We start from the raw sequence: 9552 nt of genomic DNA, 5'->3' as shown, positions 1-9552 counted from the left end.
GCTGCTTTGGTGTGGGGGAGGTAGTTTTAACGGGGTGAGATAGAAAACACCTGGGTGAGATAGAAAACACCTGGGCATGTACTGAAGTAGCTGGAACCAGGTTATTTGAGAAGTTCCTGTAGCCTGAAATAGACTTTACTGACTTCTCCCGAGCAGGTAAAATGAAATATCCAACTAGGAGGCGCGTGAAAAGCAGTAATTTAGGAATAACAGACCCCTTTTGCAATGGGTAAAACTGGGCACGGTCCTTTCCAGAACGACGATGGATGCAGAGAGGAAGCAGCGCTTCCCATCTCCCGCTCCACCATCCTGGGCCGGGGGAGCGCTCGCGGTGCAGCGGCGGCTGCGGGGCCGCTCCGGGGCTGTCCGGGAGCTCATCGCGGCCGAGCCTGGCCGAGCTCTCCCCTCGCCCATCCCGGCCGAGCTCTCCCTCGCCCCGGGCTCGGCGCGGGGGCGGCCCGGGGGTCGGCGGGGGCGGAGCGGGGCGGAGCGCGGCTCCGGGCGCTGCGGGCAGGAGGGAGGGCCGGCCCTGCGGCCGGTGACTTCATGGGAAGGAGGCGGCGGGAGGTGGGTGTCGCTTTCCGTGTGCCGGTGCCTCTGCAGGGCGGGCGCGGGGCCGGGCCACAGCGCGGACGGGGGGCGGCAGCGCCGGGCCGGCTCCCCCTTCCCCTCCGGCCGGAGGAAGATGGAGCTGGGGTAGCGCGGGGTGCGGGCGGAGCAGCGGGAGCAGGTAAGGGCTGTTCTCCCTCCTCCTGCCCGCGGGGCCGGGCCGTGTCCCCTCGCAGGTGGCACGGGCGGGCCCGGCCGTGCCCTTGCCCGGGGCTGCCCGGCCGCGGGAGCGCCCAGGGGAGCTCGGACACCCGGAGGGCAAAGCCCTCGGCCGGGCCGGGGAGCCGGAGCCGGGCGCTCGGAACCGCCTCCCGCCCCGTGCTGGGGCTGCGGGCCGGGGATGCGGGAGCTCTGCCGGCTCTGCCCCCGCCCCGTCTCCCCCGGCTCATTGATGAGCTCCAGGAAGGGTTTCTGCATTGCAGACTCTCGCCCGAGCTCCGCTCCTGCGTTTGCGGCGTTATCCTGCTCAAGGAGCCCGTTCCTGGCCGGGTGCTTGGGGCTGCTCGGGCAAGAGGCCGATTTGGGCAGGTGGGATGTCCTTCTGTGTTTCTTGGACCGTGTCCGGACATTCGGGGGATTGACCTCATTTCAGTAACTATTAGATGTGCATATAATATTAGTTCTCTTTCTGAAAGAGCTACAAAAGAGTATTGGTCTGGATTTGTGTGATTAACGATCATTTGAAGTTCATGGGGTGCAGTGAGATATAACGTGCATATAAAACATAATGCAGTGAGGCACACGACCTTACATAATCTAAATTTAAAAAGCTCCCTACCCCTACGCTTACCCTGGAGGTTGTAGGAATATGTCTGTTCTAAGCTTGTTTAGTACCTATCTGACATAAAGATGCAGAGCCCCCTGTGAGCCAATGCTGAAAATAAAAGGATAAATTGTTGACTACTTTTGGTGTAGTTGTGTCACAGTAAGTTCCCCATCACTGGGCAGTGTCACGCAAACACAGTGATGGTTACTGGGCACACACAGCTCCAGCAGCAGGAGGGAATGGCCTCTTCTGCTGTCCCTTGGTTGTGCCTTTAAACTGACCAGCTATAGCATAACACTGGCACATTGTAATAAACTCCAGGCTGCTCTCCCTAGGCCTGAACAGTGCTGCAATTTCTAGCATGTAGATATATATTTAATGTGGGCAGAAAGAAACCTTTCACACTTTTCATTTGACCTTCAGAGTCTCAGACAAATAAATACTTGAAACTGATGATCAGGGCAAGTGTTTTGGAATGGACTGGTGTAAAATACGTTGCTGGACGCAAATGTATACAACTCATATCACATCCAGGGTGACACACAGTGTTCTGAGCTCTGTATCCAAAGGAAACTAATGTCTGATAAATTTGGCCCACATTTTAATTTAACTCAGTCCTTACAGGTGACATTGACTTTAATAAAGGTTGCTATGGCACAGATTTAAAGTAAAGTATATTAAGCTTCTGGAATTGAAACTGCTGTTGGTAGGAAAAGTGTTGTTATTTACAATCTGTTATTAAAATAGGAGTGTGTTCTTAGCTGCTAGGGCTGGATGTGGCTCCGTTTTCTGCTGTTGGTGTGGATTGACTAAATGGTCTCCTTTCTGTGGATGGAGGCCAGATTTTTCCCAGTGTGACTGTGCTGCTCACACAGGGGCAAGCTGGACTTTTCCCGTTTGAATCTGGAATTATAGATGAATGTCAGTGCCTGCCATCCTCTGGGAAACTTTCTATTCCAAGCCTGTGTGCGTGTGCCTGGGCTGTACCTCTGAGGGTGGTGTGGAGCACAGAACCAGCGTGGGCTGTGTGTGCCCACACAGCCGTAATCACCGTGTGACAGGGGAGAAATGACGCTTTGGGATCCTGTTCTCTTGTGATACTACATTTTTGTGGCTGCACTTTTACAAGAAACTCAGTCATCTTTGGGCCAGCTTAATTCGTGTACAATACAACAACAGTTAAGAGTATGAGGCTGGGTAGGAATCAGGTCTAATAGACTCCTTTTGGTGTATGTATAGGGCAAAAATAACTGATTGTTTGCTTAATCATAGTGCATCTATTTTTGAAAAAGCTGTTTTTCTGCAAATGGATTCTAGAAGATTTTAGTCTTGGTTCATCAATACAAATTCATCTAGTTGGTGATGGTGGCTGGATGTTACAGACTCCAAGTAAGCGTGGGATGAGCAGGTAGGAAGGTACTTGGTCCTTCCCTGGTGAGCTCCCTCTGCACCTTTCCTTGTCCCCGGGACATCTCCCTTATTGTCACGTTGGCAGACTCAGCAAAAAGGCCACTGAGTGAAGGGAACTCCAGGTAAGGAATTTTGTAGAGCTGAGAACATGCATGCTGTGAACACTGACTCTGATGCCACCGATGTAACCATTGTGCTAATTGTTGCCATAGCTGCCCTTTATGTTACTTATTAAAAAATTAGAGACTATGGTTTAATCAGCCAAAGCACTATATATAGAACATCTCATTTAAATTAAAACTATATGTTTTGAATATAATCCCTGTGGTGTTTTTGCTCACTTAGAGTTTTGTATGAGTTTACTGGTGTCATATCTATGTTATTTCAGGGAAGAAATGTTTTTTTTTATTAAATTTGTTATATACTGCATAGACACATGTGAACTTTAAAAATGTGTATATCATCTAGCTGTCACATGTTGTTATTTAGCTTATTCTTGCCTTTAGACATAGTAACCTTCTGTAGTCTTTACAGGAGGAGAACAGTGGCAAGGTGTTCCCACATAGTTATGTATGGGAGAGAGGGTTGGAGTGGAGAGAAGGAAAGGACTGGCAGAATGTTTGTTTCCAGACAATCTAGGCCTCATATCTTGCAGTGCTTAATGAAGTCTCCTTCTGTTTAATATATTCTGCATTCCAAAATCATAATGAAATCTGAATCTCCTTTTGACTTGAATTTCATATGATATCTTGGGATTCATATTAAGCAAAAATTAAACATAAACTTTTAATTAAGCAGATGGCAAGCTTAAAATATCAAGTGCAACTGTTATTAAATTGAGGACTGAAAGCAGAAAAGGCTTTGTTGTTGTTGTTTTTGAAGATTTTGTATTCTACTGGTTCATTTATCATTGATATGCACTGCACAGGCATGCAAATGAATTTGGAGATGTTTAGACAAAAGCATAGAGCTAAACAGTATGTGGATCTTCTGAACAAATGAATCAGGTTGCCCTCATGAAAAAGCTGGCAGATATTAACCTGACTGCTTAGATGGTCTGAAAATTCAGCAGTGTAGTCTTATGCAAGAGTTTACCAGTTGAGGTGTGATACAAATGTTGTGCAGGTGTTCTATTGCATCTCCCTGTATTTCTGTGTCATTGATTTCCTAAGGCAAAGGATGGCACAAAACTGAGAAGTCAGGTGTCCCCAGATAAGATGGCAGAACTGTCCTCAAATCCTTGGTAGTAACTGATTTTCTTTTGGATGCAGGTTAGTGTGTACATCTGAATGTAACAGAACAACTGTTTCACTGTCAGGTGTTTTCTAGACTCTGTTTAATTTTCTAGACTCCATTTAGTTGTCCTTCCCCAGCTACTGACCCAAGGGAGGAAAAATTGTAAATCTAACAAATATGGAAGTACTGAAGATATGAAAGACTTGAGTTACAGTTCTGTTTTCATGTTGTTTCCCATCATAACTGCTTCTGTGATCGTTTCTGAGTATTTCTGATTTTAAGTCCTTTAAAAAGAGACAGCTGCTTGTGATCTATTTCAAGTCTCATTCTCAGTTTACTTAAGTTTCTTGTTGTTCTTCTTCTTGAGGTCAGTGCTGTCTACTTTAGGGTACTGTTATACCAGTGATTTTTAGTCAGTAGTGTTTTACTGCAGATATTATTGACATTATCTGTATTTATTTAATATCTCTTGGATGGACCTTTGGAAAAGCTTTAGGCTTGAAATACAGAGTTCAACTTGCTTATTAACTTTTATTAAAAGAGTTTATAAATTCATGTATTATTTTAGAGTATCTCAGCCATTTGAAATACACTGGCTATGAATTTGGTCTAAGTCTGAAAATGTATTTCATAGAAGACATGAAGGATTGCTATTGCTGGAAGTATTTTTCAATACTCACAGGGGTTTTTTTTCAGAACGAGCATATCTGCAAACACTTCATGGTACATTTAATAAAATTGGAATGCTTCCCCTTGTATGTTGAAAATGTCATTGTTCAGAACACTGAGTTGTGCCACTCTCTGATCATGGTTTCAGTCTTGTGTGTGATGCTTCAGTGTGGCCTGTACAGAGAACAAAGTATGGGGGTTTTTTTGTCCAAAGGGTAAAGTAGCTATTTTTACCTGTCAAATGTTTTGCAGATACTCAGTTCTCCACAGTGACTTTTTTCACTTGCACATTCTTTCAGGATCTGCTGAGTAATCATTTGCACTGAGTAGTGAATCAAAAAAGGGGCAAAACCCATTTAGAAACTGAGCAAGCTGTGAAAGAATTTTGATTCTAATTTTGGTCACAATGGTTATATTTCCACTATTGTTTTCAGAATTAGAGTAAGGAACACTGAAAACTTGTTCTTTAATTAGATACTTGAAATATCACGTTTCTAATCCTGACGTCTGCTGACATTATGGCCTGTGTCACAGGGAAGTTTACACAGTGGGTACTGCTGTGTGTGGCCAGGAGATGGAATACTGGGCTGGTATCAGAAATGTGTTCCAATGCCTTTGATTAAAATGGCAAGCTGCCATGGTGATAGTGCCATAGAAACTGGGGAAATAATCATTGCCTATTAGCAAAGCTGAATGAAAAAATTCTTCTCTATTTTTCTGTCTTTCATATTTCAGCACCTTAGCAGGAATGAAACTCTGCTGATGTTACATCCCTGACTGAAAAAAATCTGGAACAAATTCCTTTGCTCTGTATCGCCCAGTAGACCAGGCTGAGGTTGTGTGTTGGTGCTGCCAAAACATTAAATGCATGGACGACTTCTGGTCTCAAGGGCACTGGAGCAGAGACCTCTCTTGCAGCATTGAGATTTGTTGTTAAGTCACTTTACTCTCTTCTACTGTAATTACTTTCTGAATAGTGCAGTAAATATAATTTCCTTTAAAAGCACTCCAGCAAAGAAAGGCTGTGACTGTGTCCCACAGCCAGAGTCTACACAGACACGGCAAGTAATGAAAGAACCTGAATTTGGGAGCCTGACATTGCAAAGGGTTTTGTCTGTCCTGAACTGCACAAATCATGAGTCCAAGAGTGCCAAATAAGATCATAGAGGAGCAATATCTGTACTGGCTTAGCTCTTCCCATCCCTTGAGGTCTATTCAACAAGAAACAAAAGTGCAAGACAGTCCCTCCCTTGGATTGCTCTGTCTCTTGGCTGGAATGAGTCATTTCTCTGTTACTGGTTAGTGACTCTGTAGGGTATTTACACCCCACTGGAAACTGCTAAGCAAGGACATGGAGGAAGTGAACCCAGATCTATCTGGATATATCTGTCTAGGTATATGCTCATTAAATTTCTGTGCAAACACTTACATTGCCATTAAAGTTCCTGAGGTAGTGCAAAGGAGCTTTAATCCTGCATTAAATAGCGCTGAGATCTGTGTAAAGGGCAGGTGTTTGATGGTGGTAAACCTGAGTTTATTGGTTGGATTGACCCTGGGCTAAGCAGCAGACAGTAGAGGTAACCACAGCCTGTTGGGCTCTCCCCAGGTACAGATATGACAGCACACTTTCTCTGATCAGAGTAATGTCCTTACCTGAGAACAGAACCCAGAGCAAACACAAGGCACTGCAGATGGATGTGTCAGGAACACTTAGTCTCAGATCTGCCAGCCCTGAACAGAAACCTGCCCGTCTCTTACCTGAGAATATTAAATATCCCAGTAGCTCTGAGTCCTGAGCTGTTACACTGTCGATTCCAGAGAAGAGGACATACAGGTGTATTAAATAACACTGTGGTAATGGGAAGAGATTGTGTTAGTGTAAAGAAAGTATTGATTTAGCAAACTATAATTAAGTGTGAAGCAATGAAATCACCTCCATGTCTCTCCAAATAACTCTTTACATCTTTGTCTCTAGAAGAGTACAAGTGATTTAAAGGAAAGGCAGAGTATAAAGGGAAGGCACATTTCTGGAAACAGAAAGAACGCCAGAAAACACAACACTTAGATAAAGTTCACATGTGGGAAAGATCCAGGGAGTGTGGTGACCTCAGTTGGGCAGGTGAGTAAGAGCTGGAGACAAACTTCCCTTCAGCACAAATTAACAGAAGCAACATATAATGAGTGGCCTCCCATAGAAGGTCAGGAGGATACTGTTAAATGAAGCCAGGTTGATACAGTGTTTGCACTTTACTAAATTGAGGCTGTTTGCTGTTAAGAAATTGCCCCTGAAAAGTGGTATGGTATTTCATTAACCCTGACTATTGGTAATGTCTGAGCATTTAGAAGCTGAGGATTAAATTCAGGGATTATGAGGTTAATCTGAAAATTCAGAATTTAAATGAAATATCGCAACAGCTGAGATGCTTTATATCAATGTTTGTTTTTTCAATAATCATAAAAACAAGGCTTGAAATAAGACTATGGGAAGGCACATCAATGCCAACTCATTTAGGGGGAAGCTCCAGGTCAGGGTGACAGTTTGCCACAGAGATCTGAGGTTCTATGAGTTACTCTCACAGCCTCTTATCATGTGTATTTTGATATCACAGGAGGCAGAGGAAGAAACCAGATAATCTAATATTGGACTTTATTCAGTGTCTTTTCTGTGTTGAAAGGCCTGTGTGAAGGAATGAATTTTTGAGCTGTGTGGTTGGGGGTGTCTCAGTGGCTGAGGAACACTGTGGAAGCTCAGTGTTTCTTAGCAATAGACAGGGTATTCCTTCAGGCTTCTTTATATGAATGTATATAAACCTCAGCTATACAGAACTCACACCTTTGTCTATAACTGAAGTTTTCTTAGATGTTTGTGTTATGGTTCTGTTCATTGCTAATCACTTCAAGACAGAGTTTCAAATAAGGTAGGAAAAGTTGTTTTCACTCAAATAATCTTCCTCTTCTGAGAGGCTCCCAGAAGTGCTTTACTGATTTTCTTTTTCTCTCGTATTTTTCTCTGTCTATAATCATACCTGTATCTCTCTGCTCTAACATTCTAGTCTGAGGATGCTGAGTAGGTAAGGATTGTCAACAGTTTGGGGCAGGAAATAGAAAGATATTCATTAGTGTACAGTCAGACTTAAATTCTCAAAGCAGAATTTAATCAGGATTAATAAAAGAATGCATTTTCTTGGCAAGAATAGGAGGGAACTAAAGGCTGTGAAAAAACATCTTACATGAAGGTTCTCTTGAAGAAGGTCTGTAGAGGTCTGTAATGTCTCCTGGGCAACACAGTTTACATTTTTATAAATCTGCATTCTTGAAAACTTCTTCTGACATTGACAGATAAAAGCATGTGCAGGAGAAGGAGTAGCATCATAAAGTCTAGAGCTGTGTTGTTTGTAACAAAATCACTATATTGTCTTTCTCTGGGCTACATCATCTTTGTGATGGGAAATAACTCTCCTCTATCACTTAAACCATCTCAAATACTTTTCTCAGTTCCTTTACCCTTCAAATGCAAAATGCCTGTAACTGCCATAGGAGGGTGGGTCAAACAGTGGCTTCCAACAGTAGGTTGGAAATTAAATCTCAGAACTTGTGACTGGGAGAATTAATAAGAATTTTGCAGTGGGGTCCAAGTGTTAACTGGCTTTGCTTGTGATTACGAACACATGCTACAAACTGTTAATTACTTACTGCACATGAAGGAATCTCCTTTAAGGCAAGGCTGTAGTACTGATTTCCTGGCACATGCACCTCCCTAGGATGGTGTATTGCTGATGTGCAGCCTGTAGCACTCTGACCACAACAGGATGATGGGCTCATTTCTGCAGACAAGTGGTGTGTGGTCATCCTGGAAACCCTGATGGATGTGCATCCCTGGAGGTGTTGCTGCCCTGGCTGCTCTCCCTCTCTGCTCATGCACATCAGGTGTTTGAGATGAGCTCTGATAGCACAAAACGTTGCACTAGTAAAGTGTAGACCTTAATTAGCATGGAGGTGTAAATCATTGCCTTTTGCTACTGCCAGAGAGGAGGAGTCTTGCCTGAGCAGCTCAGTTGTATCTGCAGTTGGTGAGATGGTTACATCTAGCTGATAATCTCTTGACTTTTTTTGATACAGAATTTGAGAAACAGAGCCATTGTAATTTGCCTTCCTCCAGTTTTGTCTCCTAAAATATGCTTAACATGAAAATGGGAGAAATGGTTCCATCAAGAGCTGTTCAGTTGTTAGTTTCATTTCACGTACCTCTCATATTCAATATAAAATATTTTCCTATCCAGTATAAATAGAGGGATATCTACTCATGAGAGAAGATATCTCTGAAGCCTTTTGGTTGTTGAAGCAAAATATTAAATATCCATCTTTGGATTTCATAATGAAGTTTGTTTGTATAAAAAGATGCTTTATTTTTGTGAGGAGAAAGTTGGAAGAGCATTTTGGGTAGAAATAGTTCTGTGACTGGTTTTACCCCAATTATTATCTTATAGAAGTTACAATAAGATATGTATGTTTTTTATTCTATGAGTCTGAGACTTATCAACGGAGGAGAAAATGATTCTGTAACAAATTCATGGAGGTTCATGCTGCCATAGTCCTTGGGAACTGGAGAAAAAGAGGCCTGGAGCTTTAAACATACCAAATCAATCCACCTCCTCCAGACCACTGACATGGGCCTTCTCTCCCAGTTAAATAATGACAGAAAATAGCCTTTGAGCTGTGGAATTCTGAGCATCTTTGGCAGAAGATTAGCTCAGAGGGAATCACTGTGGCAGTAAAATACATTTTGAGCTGAAATGCTGGAAGAGTGAATGGCCAACAAGTGGGCTTAGTTCACTGTTCCTACACTTAGTTCCCTGTTACTC

At 43.3% G+C, this 9552-nt stretch overlaps 1 protein-coding gene across 7 annotated transcripts in view; it reads left to right on the top strand.

Moving 5' to 3' along the window:
* Positions 1–524: 524 nt before the first annotated feature.
* The window catches only part of OTUD7A (OTU deubiquitinase 7A), a 122473-nt gene continuing 113445 nt past the window's right edge, over positions 525–9552 (top strand). For 4 of the 7 annotated variants that reach the window (XM_027704423.1, XM_027704418.1, XM_027704424.1 and 1 more), the window contains exon 1: positions 631–730. The gene's annotated coding sequence lies outside the window, so the exon portion shown is untranslated. Of the gene's footprint in view, positions 568–630; positions 731–1031; positions 1138–1192; positions 1214–9552 lie in introns of those variants that run through there. The other 3 variants (XM_027704420.1, XM_027704421.1, XM_027704422.1) reach the window with 3 other exon arrangements.

Source organism: Neopelma chrysocephalum, unplaced genomic scaffold (genome assembly GCF_003984885.1).
Source record: "Neopelma chrysocephalum unplaced genomic scaffold, ASM398488v2 Primary Assembly neopelma1_274, whole genome shotgun sequence".
NCBI lineage: Eukaryota > Metazoa > Chordata > Aves > Passeriformes > Pipridae > Neopelma > Neopelma chrysocephalum.
The sequence above is the reverse complement of the archived record's forward strand: the minus strand, read 5'-3'. Positions and strand labels throughout refer to the sequence as shown.